This window comes from Mustela nivalis (genome assembly GCF_964662115.1).
Source record: "Mustela nivalis genome assembly, chromosome: 1".
Taxonomy (NCBI): domain Eukaryota; kingdom Metazoa; phylum Chordata; class Mammalia; order Carnivora; family Mustelidae; genus Mustela; species Mustela nivalis.
The window spans coordinates 53,009,825-53,021,721 of record NC_139020.1 but is presented as its reverse complement, the minus strand read 5'-3'; the positions used below and the strand labels follow the sequence as shown (position 1 = coordinate 53,021,721).

At 35.7% G+C, this 11,897-nt stretch overlaps 1 long non-coding RNA gene across 1 annotated transcript; it reads left to right on the top strand.

Moving 5' to 3' along the window:
- The first annotated feature begins 4,848 nt into the window (after positions 1 to 4,848).
- Positions 4,849 to 11,658, top strand: LOC309862613. The gene is made up of 3 exons (XR_014310609.1): positions 4,849 to 4,912; positions 9,954 to 10,129; positions 11,568 to 11,658. It is a non-coding gene; the product is annotated as an uncharacterized lncRNA (long non-coding RNA).
- The last annotated feature ends 239 nt before the right edge of the window (positions 11,659 to 11,897 follow it).

Genomic DNA, 11,897 nt, shown 5'->3' with positions numbered 1-11,897 from the left:
CAATAGATAGAAATCAGACCACCATGCTGCACACCTAATACAGAGAAATATGTCAATTATTTCTCCATTAAAAAAAAAAAAAACAGACAAAAACCAATCTTTGGTCCACAAATACTAAACCAAAGGTGTGTTAAGATATGCGTGTCCAATGTCCCTTTTGATTATTATACATCAAGCATAACATAATAATTGTACTTTAAGAATGATGTAGAAAATGAAAGTGATAGAATAATGAATTAAAAAGAACAAAGAACATGAGACAGTCTATTAGAAGATTCAGTATACGTAAAAAAATGGAAACCCTTCCAGGAAAATAGTTGGGTTTTATATCCTAATAAAAATTATAAGGGTCTCTTGCTTTCAAAAAGACAAAACTGTCTCCCTGGGAAATGATGGGTCCTGGCTCTGAGGATCACTGCAAAGTGATAGAAAAAGAGCTGCACCAATAATGAAGTCTGTGCTTGCTCTAAACTGCTAAGAACATTAGAAGTTGTTTTAATTTTGATATCTCTATGACAGATGCTGCCTTTTTTTCCTGTATGTCTTTTTTGGACCTTACTGTTCCCCTTTCCAAAGCATAAAGGGAAGATTACACACGGGCACTCCCACGCTTACGTATATAAAGATAGCGTCTACAAGTGCTGGCCTCCACAGACCAGAGCACAGGTATTGTCAAATACTGTGAATTGATCCAGACAACTTAACGATCCTTACCATGCAATGCAATTTCTGTGGAATTCATGATTGCTCTCTGGACTAGTCCTGTGTCTTGAGAGCAGGAATCTCTCCAAAAAGATAAACTTAGTTGGGACAGGCTGTGGACCTGAACTCCGGGGGCAGAATTCTGAAAGCCCTGAGCATTCCATACTACTTCAGAACTCTTTCCAAGTTTGATTTTGAAATCAGAAGTAGAAGAGGGAAAAAAAGAGGTACTTTGGAGGGCAGAAGGGTAGTTTATGATGTTTCTTTTTTGATGGATTACCTGCTCTCTGGTACACCAGCTGAGAGAGACCGCAAGGTTACAGGGAACATAAACTGAAGGAGAGCACTGGCATTTCCTGAATTTTACACAGGTCCTGCAGCTTTGATACATGACTGCCCTGCACAAGGCCATCAATTCTCTGTGCGGCACCATGCTGAGTGGAATATGCAATTTGTATGATTATAGTTATCATTATTACATCAGGCTGAACAACATTTTCAGCTCTGCGAAGTAGAAGGGAGAGAGGCATCAGAGGGGCTGGGATTCAGGCTGACAAAGGAATGGGAAGGGGAAAGGAGAGAGTTTGGGGAATTTCTTTTAATCCCTTTGCTGCTGGTTTCCAGTTCTTGACAATGGAGTGTGTGTCTGGGCTGTGTTCTGATGGATTCCGTGACAAATGGGCCAAGGAATCTGCATTTTATAAGTGCCTTCAGGTGATGCTTAGGAAAAATGTTGATGGTACAAGTATGGATATATTTTAATTGCCTTTCATATTTGTTTCAGCCCTTTGAAAAACATCTCTCTACTCTGAGAAGCCTGGTACATATTTGTTAAATTTTGGATTTTGTGAGATGGAGATTGGATATAAGCTGTTTGATTGACAGGGCTTTGGTCTCCCTGTCCCTAGAAGATCCCTAGAAGATTGCTTAATATGAAGTGGTCATCAATCAATAAATATAGATTTAATATGTAAGGGTAGTAAATCTATGCATACTCTGAGTCAATGTTATCACTAACTTTTAGATGCTTTTGGACAATAGTTTATCATGTGGCATCTATTTGGGGAGTTGGAGGTACAATATATTCCTGTAACATCATGATAAAGCGCATAAAGGAAGCTCAAACCTTAACCTAAATTTCTCATTCATTTGCTCAATGGTTTTAGATGGTGTGTCTTCTCTAAGGACCTAGGGCTAAATTTTTAGTTTTAAGCATATCAAACAGAAATGTGCTCTGTGCATTTCTGGGTTTTCCTATTCTCTGAGTGAATATTAGTAAGATGGAGATTACCATTAAATTTTGGAAAATAAAGTCTCCAAATTGATGAAAGTCAAAGAACATTCCGACTTTTCAAATTTTAAACTTGGCACTGATTCAGTTAGAACACACTATGCCTAGTATGGGAAGAATCTTTCCTAAGCTACTGACTCTGCATGTTAGCAAGTCATGGCTTTTTTTGTTGTTTTTCCTAGTAACATTTTAGGAGCTCCTCCACAGGGAGTATTATTACTAGGGAGTTATAGACACATACATAAATTGTGGAATGTCAACAACAAGAAAAAATCATTTTGCTTAAAAACATGTTATAAAATTATTTGAAAATTTAAATGAAACAAGAGTCTGAAAGCATTATAACATTACATATCTTGAACTTACATGCTTATCACATTACATAATTAGAACTTTATTGATGGGTAAATGGAGGTTAATTCATTTTAAGGTTTTAATTTTCTTAGGTAGATGAATACAAAGGTTAAAATTTAACTAGAGTATTGACATTTTGGAAATACTTGCTATATATAGTATAAGATTAAAGGAAAAATAAATGATCACGACTTGGTCAATTACATATAAATTGACAGTTGTGGCCACAGTGCCAGAAATGACATAATGTAAATTTCATTTTATTATATATACATATATATGCAGTATGTAATTACATGAAATTATATTTGAGTCATAGATAACAGTACCTTGAACAAAAGGTGTAGGGCCTTGAGTTTCCTACAAAAGTGACATTTTAATTGGTTCCAAAATATCTGGGTGGTGATTGGGAGGGTAATTACTGTTTTGTCCCACTTATAACTATTTGAATGAAATGCTAGAGGAAGTTCACATTTTTTAAGATTTGTTTTAACATCTTGATGTTCTGTTGATGTTTTCTTAAAGTCTACTTTCTAGAAAACTGCTAAAACTGGTAATGGGTCTAATAGTGATGAGATTTCAGTCTACTCCCAGTCAAGACAATCTGAAATATCTATTCTTTGTGAATGATCAAGCTAACAGTGTGCTAAATACAGTTGGTGATTCTGTGACAGTTTCAGTCTGTTTCTTAAGAAAAATTGAAATTATTTCACTTCATGGAACAAAAATATTAATTTAAATTGTTTCATAGGAAATGAAAATAGCTTCTTTTTATATAGTTTGTACTAGTGATTGCCTCTCTGTGGGTGAAATTATAGCTACATTTTGTTTCCCTTTTTTTGCATTTTTATACATGGGTGCACATACATATCTCTCTGCAATGAATATATACTTCTCTTTTAAAAATAAATGACTTAAAAACCCAAATGAACTAGAAAAAATGTCATTATGCAGAATTAAAGGATAAAACGGCTTTCGTTAAAGCAGTATTCTATATGGATGTTGTGAATATTCTTTACAACTTTTACAAAATTAAAATTCATTTACTTATTTAAGAAATAGTTATTTAGTTCCTACCAAGTGCCAGGCACTGGTCCAGGTGCTGGGATATAGTGATGAATAAAGAGAAATTCCTAATATCATGGAGCTTGTATTCTAACTGGGGACAACAGATGACAAATTATGTATTATGTCCAGAGATGACAAATACAGTGGGAAAAAAAAAAACAAGAAAACATGGTGAGGGGATAGAACATAATGAACAGGTGCTGTTTGTATAGCAAGGTAGAAGGTATCAAGGTATCTAAATAGATCAGGGGACATTTTAGTAGGAATCTGATTGAAGTGGGTGAGCCAAGCCAAAGGTAAAGCAGACGTAAGTGAAGAGCCACCAAGTGGAAGCATGGTTGACATTTGCAGTTATCAAGGAAGCCAGAGTGGATGGGGTGGATTTTGAGAAGGGAAACAGGGCACAATATAAAGTCAACCAGGATAACAGGAAGGTCAGATTCCATGGAGATTTGGGGGTCATACTTTTCTGAGATGAAAAGTTGTTGGAGGCTTTGAGCAGAGAGGATGTTCTGTTATGTAATTAGCAGGAGCACTTGGCTACTATGTGGACAGGAGATGGTAGCAGGTGAGAAGTAGAAGCTAAGAATCCAGGATGAAGCCAGTGAACATTTCAGGTGAGGAAGGATGACTCTCACTCTCTGGGTTTCCAGCCGAGTAGTTCTTGGGTATGTACATGTCCTTGGATCTTCTGAAAGGTTTGTCTCAAGAGATTTCTTTCGTGACATAAATAATGAAACTCTCATTTGGTTACTGTTGGAAGCAACGATGAACAAAGCTACCAGCCATGGCTTGAAATTATCTCCAACTTATTGGCTCTGATGAAAAACAGCATTACAAAATTCAACAAATATTAATCTTTCAATTTTATTTCCATCATTTAGTATATAATGCAGTCCTATTGAAGAGATGTTTAGAGAGTTAGAATATTAGCATTTAAATTGTTTTTATTAAAGTCTATTATACCCATTTAGGTCTAAGATTGAATTTTATTCTTATGATGTGGAACAAAGAGTACAAAGGATCTTAGACAATGAATTTGGAATTGTTGAATCTTTCTTTGGAAGAGGTAGTGTTTCCTGTATGTAAGGGTCAAGTGTGTCCTGGAAATTAATGGAGAAAAAAAGGACTTAACCTCCAAGAAAATTTATATCTAATTTTACATCACTCATGGCAGCATTAAAAAGGAGAAATAAAAACAGAGTGGAAGAAGGGAGATTAGATAGCAGAGTGGATTGTTTACTTGCCTTTGCCTCCTGGATTTTCATTCTTTTCTTTTATCTCTGCAGCCTTGAGGATTTATCGGCACCCATTTCATTTGTCTTTCTCCAGATTTAAAATTGAGGTGATGAGATGGAATATTACCTGTGTGCTTCGGAACATCCATGACTGACGTGTGATAGTTGCCCGGGAAACTAGAGATGAAATTCCACAGGACTTTGAGATGCTTTACATTTGAGAATAAGGTTCAGCTCAAGTTTAAACAGCATCTTGACAGTGAGCATTGATCTCTTATGTTATCTGTTGGAATATTAGAGCTGCAGATGACAGAAAACCCCCAACTCAAAGTGGCTAAATCAACAAAAAAAATTATTACCTAATAGAACTGAAAGTCCAGAGGGAGAGGGATCCAAGTATGTTATAATGAAACGTTCAATTTAATCAAGAATCCAGGTCCCTTTCTTCTTTATCCTCTGCTGTTCTCAGCTACCTTCTAAGGCTGGCTGGCCTTAAGGCTTTGAGATGGCTGCTAATGATAAACTGAGCAATATTAATTCTTATTTATGCTAGCAGGAGACAAAAGGGGAGATTTCTCCCTTAAACCTAGAAACTATTCCTTCTTTTCAATGTGAATGAGAAAATTTAATTCACTTGCCGATTTCTAGATTAGCGAAAGGCGTTCTCTAACTGGCTTAAAAAAAATCAAAATCTCCCCTTGAGGACTAGATATATTGTGACTCTCTGGGCTAAAAGGGCTTTATTAAGAAGTAAAAAGAGGAAATTGTGTGGTAGTTGTCAGCTATATCATACAATGAAGAGGCAATGGTTAACAGAAGACTTTATACTGAGAAAAAAAAAAATTCAAGTACCAGGTTCCATTATTTTCAACACAGTGGCTGTATATTTCCATCATTAAGGACCAAAATAGAAGAGAAAGGGAAGGAGTTTTGTTAAGTCCAACTTTTCACCTTCCTATAATATTTTGAAGCATTCCATTAAGGAGCTTAGAAATAGTAATTTTAAAACAAACATAAGCATAGTGTTAAGTATCCAAGAGTAAAAATCAATGAATACTTATAATGTTATAATTACAATCAGTTGTTGATATTTTCCTGTATCCTGAATTCCTTGAGAGACTGATAATAATTTATTTCAACATCTATATTAACTATACCTGTAGATATAAACACTAGTAAGCAATTAAACAGCTTTTTTAAGACTCTGTCCTTTCCTTCTGGGATTTTTTATTAAAAATAATTTCAGCAGATGAAAAAAAACTTAGCAGACAAAGGCCCGATCAAGCAAAAGCAGATACACGATATATTCTTGCTTTCTTTGCAAGTGGTCTATGAAGAATGTATTAATTTTTATTGCTGTGTAATAAATTATCATAAACTTAGTGGCTTAAAGCAATGCAAATTTATTATCTTACACTTTCTGTAGGGCAGAAGTCTGAGCATGGTATAGATGGGTTCTATGTCCAGGTTTTTACAGGGTGGCAATCAAGGTTACAACCAAGTATCAGTCACACTGTCACTCCCATCTTAGTGTTCTCTTCCAAGCTCATTAAGGTTGTTGGGAGAATCAGTTCCTTTTAGTTGTAGGTTTGTCCCCATTTTCTTACTAACTGTTGACCAAGGAACACTCTTGGCTCCTGGAGGCCACCTACAGTTCCTTACAGTGTTTGCTTTTTCCTAAGCCAGCAGGAACATGTCTCTCTGACTTTGAATCTCTGACTTCCTCTGTCTCTGACCACAAGACTCAGATCTAAGGGCACATAGGATTAGGTCAGGTCCACCTGATAATTTCTCTACCTTAACCTCAGTTGATTGGGGATAATAATTTGATGGGTAAAATCCCTTTATAGTAGCACCTAGAATTGAACAAGTGCGAGAAAGTGAGGGACACTAGGGAGCTTCCAATGCAAGAAGGCTGAGCTGACAATACAGAGGTTTCATCTCACCACAGAAGATCAAAATATTTTTGGCTCAGCTGTTGGGTAGTGAAAGCTAAACATCTCAAAAAGTCTCCCCTTCTTCCCACCTATACACAAACCACTTCATTTTCTCTCTGACAAAAAAAAAAAAAAAAAAAAAAAAAAAAAAATTACAAAGAATTACCTCCACTGGCTGGAATGGTAGAATGAAGAAGCAGAGGAAGATAATGAAAAAATAATAGACGATCTGGGGTAAATGAGGAAGAATGCAATTAAGGAGATACAAGAAGAAATGAAAACAAATAAGCAAACAAATAAGCATCCATGAGGGAGAGTTGGTGTCAGGGTCTATGCAACCGTGATAAAGCTAGAAGAGAAAGCATTATAGGAAAAAGGAAGGATGGAAAAAGCCAGGTGGGGACAGCAGCTTTGCAAGTAGCAATAATGAGGGCATCTGTGGCCATAGGTTGGCTTTGAACAAGGCACTCTGCTTCTTTTTCGTAAATAATTTCCTGTGGTGAAGGAAGGCTGATGGCAGCACATATTTGTGTATATATCTTGATCTTGTTGACAGTGTTTCTCAGCACTCACTTTGTTATGGTCTGGCTGCTGCTTCGAGGAGCCAGGCAAAGCAGATAATATTACACTTAATAAAAACATACGAAGGCCAAAAACATAGCAACAAACAAAAGAAATTAAAAATAGCCCAAGGTAGTCTTATAGTCTCCTTGCAACAAACCATTTGGACAAGAAAGCGAGAATGTATATAGTTCAGTGTGGTTTTTATTCCTCTTTTTCTAATACACTAACAAAAATGAATATAATTTAAAACAACTTCATAAATCCATTTGCCCCAGAGCTCCAGTGGATAAAGAAAGATTGCATCTTGGTACCAAGTGGTTCTTAGTTACTAAATCAGAAATGATCAAATAAAGTTAATGACAGGGCTTGGCTAAGCAGAGACTTTCAATAGCGTGTGTGTGGGGGCAGGGGGGGGGGAGCAAAATCAAGTGCAGATGTATTCCAAGTAGCTGTCCTTCAAGCAGGCCATATGCATCTCTTTTAAAATAAATTATGAATGATTGCAGAAGTGTTTCCTTTAAAAAATAAGGAACAAAGACTTTCACAAATACAGAAAACTTCGTTTTGGCTTCTGATTTTTTTGATGTTCCTGAGCCTTTAGATTCTTAGATCTATAGAAGAAGGGCCTAGGATTGAGGTTGAGCATTTCTGTGACACCATTTGTTCATAGCCAACAAGATGAGCACATATATTGGCTGCTCCCAATATCCTTTATAAAGATTCATTTTTCTCTCTGAAGAGACACTGTTGACCATGAGGTTATGCTGTTGACTCATTTTCGTTTTCTTGTGGGAATTAGTGAGGGAGATACGAAGAAAGGAGAGGAATTGAGAAGAAACATCTCATTCTCTCTCTCTCTCTCTCTCTCTCTCTCTCTCTCTCTGTGCCAAGAAGCTCTAGGGCACAGCAGAAAGGTGATTCAGAATCCAACATTCTAGCAAATCTGATGCCCATTCTAATTAGATGACTACTCGTTTTTGGACTTTCATAAGACATCTCCCATAAGAATGAAGAGGCAGAGATTTGCAGGAGTGTTGATAATGGCTGCCAAAGCCAGCAATGGTGATAAAAGACATAATTTAGGCTAATATTTTAATTAATGAATTAAATCACCTACACTGACCTCCTTGGGTATGTGTATCTACTTTTCCCCCTGGCTTGCAGATCTGACTCCTTGCATATGACTTACCATTAATGGATTATCAGGCATTATTTCTCTCACTAGGTCCTCAAATTAAAAGAATACTTGTGCTCCACTCCCCATGTCTGTCATGTTACTAAGCTACCAGGAAGCAGTGACACTTCTGGGGTAGGTATGGATTTTCAAAATACAGCTTAGGGAGGCCCTGGGTTTCTGAAGTAGGTAGTGAAATTTTTAATCACAGGGCACTCACTCAGAACTCCTATGATTCTTTGGTTCAGGAAAATATGCTGTATCATTTTGCAAGTTATAACTGCAAGATACTTAAATCGTGTGAAGCTGGTATGTTCCTTCTGTAGCTTGATCTTTATTTTGGTTGGATCTCAACTCTGATAAAGATTGGCATGGATGATTCTGGTCTGAAATGGTTACAGTTAGGGTATCTAGGTGGCACAGTTTGTTAAGTGTCAGACTCTTGGTTTCTGCTCAAGTCTTGATTTCAGGATCCTGATCCCAGTGTCCTGATCTCATGGGTCATGAGATTGAGCCCCAAGTCAGGCTCCACGATCAGCTTAGAGCCTGCATGAGAGTCTTTCTCCCTCTCTCTCTGCCCCTCCCACCTGTGCTCTCTCTCTCTCTCTCTCAAATAAATAATCTTTTTTAAAAAAAGGTTACAGCTATACCAAAGTCTATATAAATATTTTCATCTCATTATGCTCTACCACACCATTGTTATTGAGTTTTCCTGAGAGAATATACCGGGGGGCCAAGATCAATGTACTAATTTATTGACATTTATAGATCTCCTAATATAGCTTTTGAGGAAAATAAAGTGATTTGATATATAACAGTATTCACTAATGCATATGTAGGATAAAAATTTAAAAATATAGAAGTAGGATAAAAATTAGCTGTTTCAAAATTGTTAAAAAATCAGAATTTCACTTCAGAGTAATAATTGCTTTAAATATAATAATAATAATGCCCACATGACACAACTTTATTCAGAAAATTATGAATGTGAATAACTTGATCATGTTTCTAGTGAAAGTTCTTATGAGTGACATTTGTGTTTGTTCTGTATCTCCCTTTGACATGCCATGCTGCTAATACCACATTAATGGGTTAAATTAATTTTTTTTTCATTTATCTGGAATATAAGAGCAAATGAAGAATTCTTAAATTAATTGGATTATTTTATTCAAATGCTTCCAGGCTGATTATTATGATACCTAAGTAATCAGACTCAATCTAAATAAATTAATTCAACAAAATATTAGCCTAATTTGTGTTTTAATGGAACCATTTCATTAATATTGTCAGGAGTGAGTAGAAAAGTTTCCAGACATCTTAAAGAACACCAGCAGAGGAAATGTGATCAATAGATTATGGCTGACAAGGGAGTTTACTAAGTTAAGAAAACTATGTTATTGGTATGATAGGAAGGGGGAATGATATTACTTCCTAATTTACTGAGAAATTAAGGTCACCCTATATGCAAATACTCATCTTCCACCTTTTTTTCATTTCTAAAATCACTCTTAGCTTCTCCCTCTCTTTTCCATTTTACTGTCTCTGAGAAAGGAATAATCTTTTTTAACCAAGTCTTGTTCTTCTGGTTAATGCTCTAATCCCACTCAATTTTCTGTCTTCTCTAGGGCTTTGATTTATCAAATATGTCCTTTACAATTCCCTATCGATGGATCAATGAATCAGTCTCTAGAAGAAGGAATACCACATGCATCAGGTTTTTTTTGTTTTGTTTTGCTTTTCTATATTCAGTTGATGGGGGTATGAAGAATCCAAGATTTTTTTTTTTTCAAACATAGTTAAGGTAAGTTAATTCATGTATAAGTGATTTAGATGTAGGCTTTAAGCATCTGTAGCTGCTAACATTACAGAAAGAAGGATGACTAGGATTTCATTACCGCACAATAGAACATACAACCATGAAGTAATCTTGCCAAAAAATAATGAAAATGAAAGAAAAACTTGATTTTGAGGAAATTTAGTTGAGAATGTTAATTTAATGGAAATTAAAGATGACTGATGAGCATGTGAAGTAACACTATAGGGCTGCAGTCAGCACCAAGGTTCTTTTTTCCAGTGTTTAAATTGCAAGTGAATAATCAAAATTGAGGGGGAACCTTACAGATTAAAAAATGTTTAAACAATGTAACATCTAATTGCAATGTGTAGCCCTTAGTTCAATCTTATTTAAACAAGTGTTAAGAAAAATCACATATGGGGGACAATTGGAAATTTGAACAGTAAGTAAATATTCAGGGATATTAAGGAGCTAATGTAAACTGTCTAAGATGTATTGACAAAACAAAAACAGGTGTATCCTGTTAACTGGCACTGAGGTTATGTTTTCATTTCTTTAAAGAGACATTGTTTAGAGATACATACTAATACATGTATTGGTGATGGACTCTGGTTACCTGGGAAGTTTTGTGCTGTTCTATTTTCCATGTTTGAATGCCGCCTGATAAACTGCCTAGTGCAGTTAATATAAGATTAAAAGAAAGATAGTTGCTCACTGGATAAACCACGAAGACTGACTACCCTTTTAGCTGATTCCTTCTATACCCAATATTTGATCAATAAATTGTCTTGAATCAGTTTAATACCACATCAGTACTGTGATAAAGCCTCAGAGTTCCATTATAAGCACCAAATCATAAGTGCCTGGTTGATCAGACATAATATAATATTATTGAGAATAGGGTTTAGAACAGCCAAGAGATCTACACCTGTTTTTTTGTCAATATATCTTACTCCTACATAGAATAGTAAAATTACTGTCAGAAAGTTGTTTTTTGTTTTGTTTGGTTTTGATTCCCTGTACCATACTGCATCTCATTTGCTGCAGGAGACATATTTAAGGAAAGGAGAGTTAGATTTGCCAAAGATGGAGTTCAGTTTTCCAAGTGCCTGGGGAAAAAAACAAAAGGTAGAGGAAGTTTCCTGTGACCCCTTTCTTTAGTGTGTTCTTTCAACACAAATCATCTCTTTGACTAATGGACAAACTGAGAAATAGGGTTTATTAAGCCAGTCAAAAAGTAAATAAAAATGGAAAAATGTTTAATAAGCGTGGAATCAAAATAAGGATGTTATATGCAATTGTCTTACCATGATTGATATATGCCCACTTTTATCATATGGGTAAGCCTGCTAAGCAGAGCCAAGTACCTATAAGAGCAGTCCATTCCTCTAGGAAGGCCAATATTACGCTGAACTATTTTTGCTGTTTGTCTCTTGTGTTTCAGACTCGAGGCAGAATATTTTTGTTATGATATCATCATGTGTTTGGATGCACAGTGCATGGCTTGCTTATCGTTGCCTCTCTACATCAGCACAATTTTCTAACATATAACAAGTACTTCATTCAACAAATATTGAATAAATGAATAAATAAATTCATGTGGATTTTACTGTATATTACACTCATTACATTTTAAATAGCATCTTTCTGAGAGATTGGGGATTGTAAATAGTGAGCCATTAAATGCAATAGTATGTTTCATCAGTTTTATATTAATGACTATTAGCTTCAATGTCAAGGGGTGCATTTGCTGATCACATCCCCATAGTCTGAG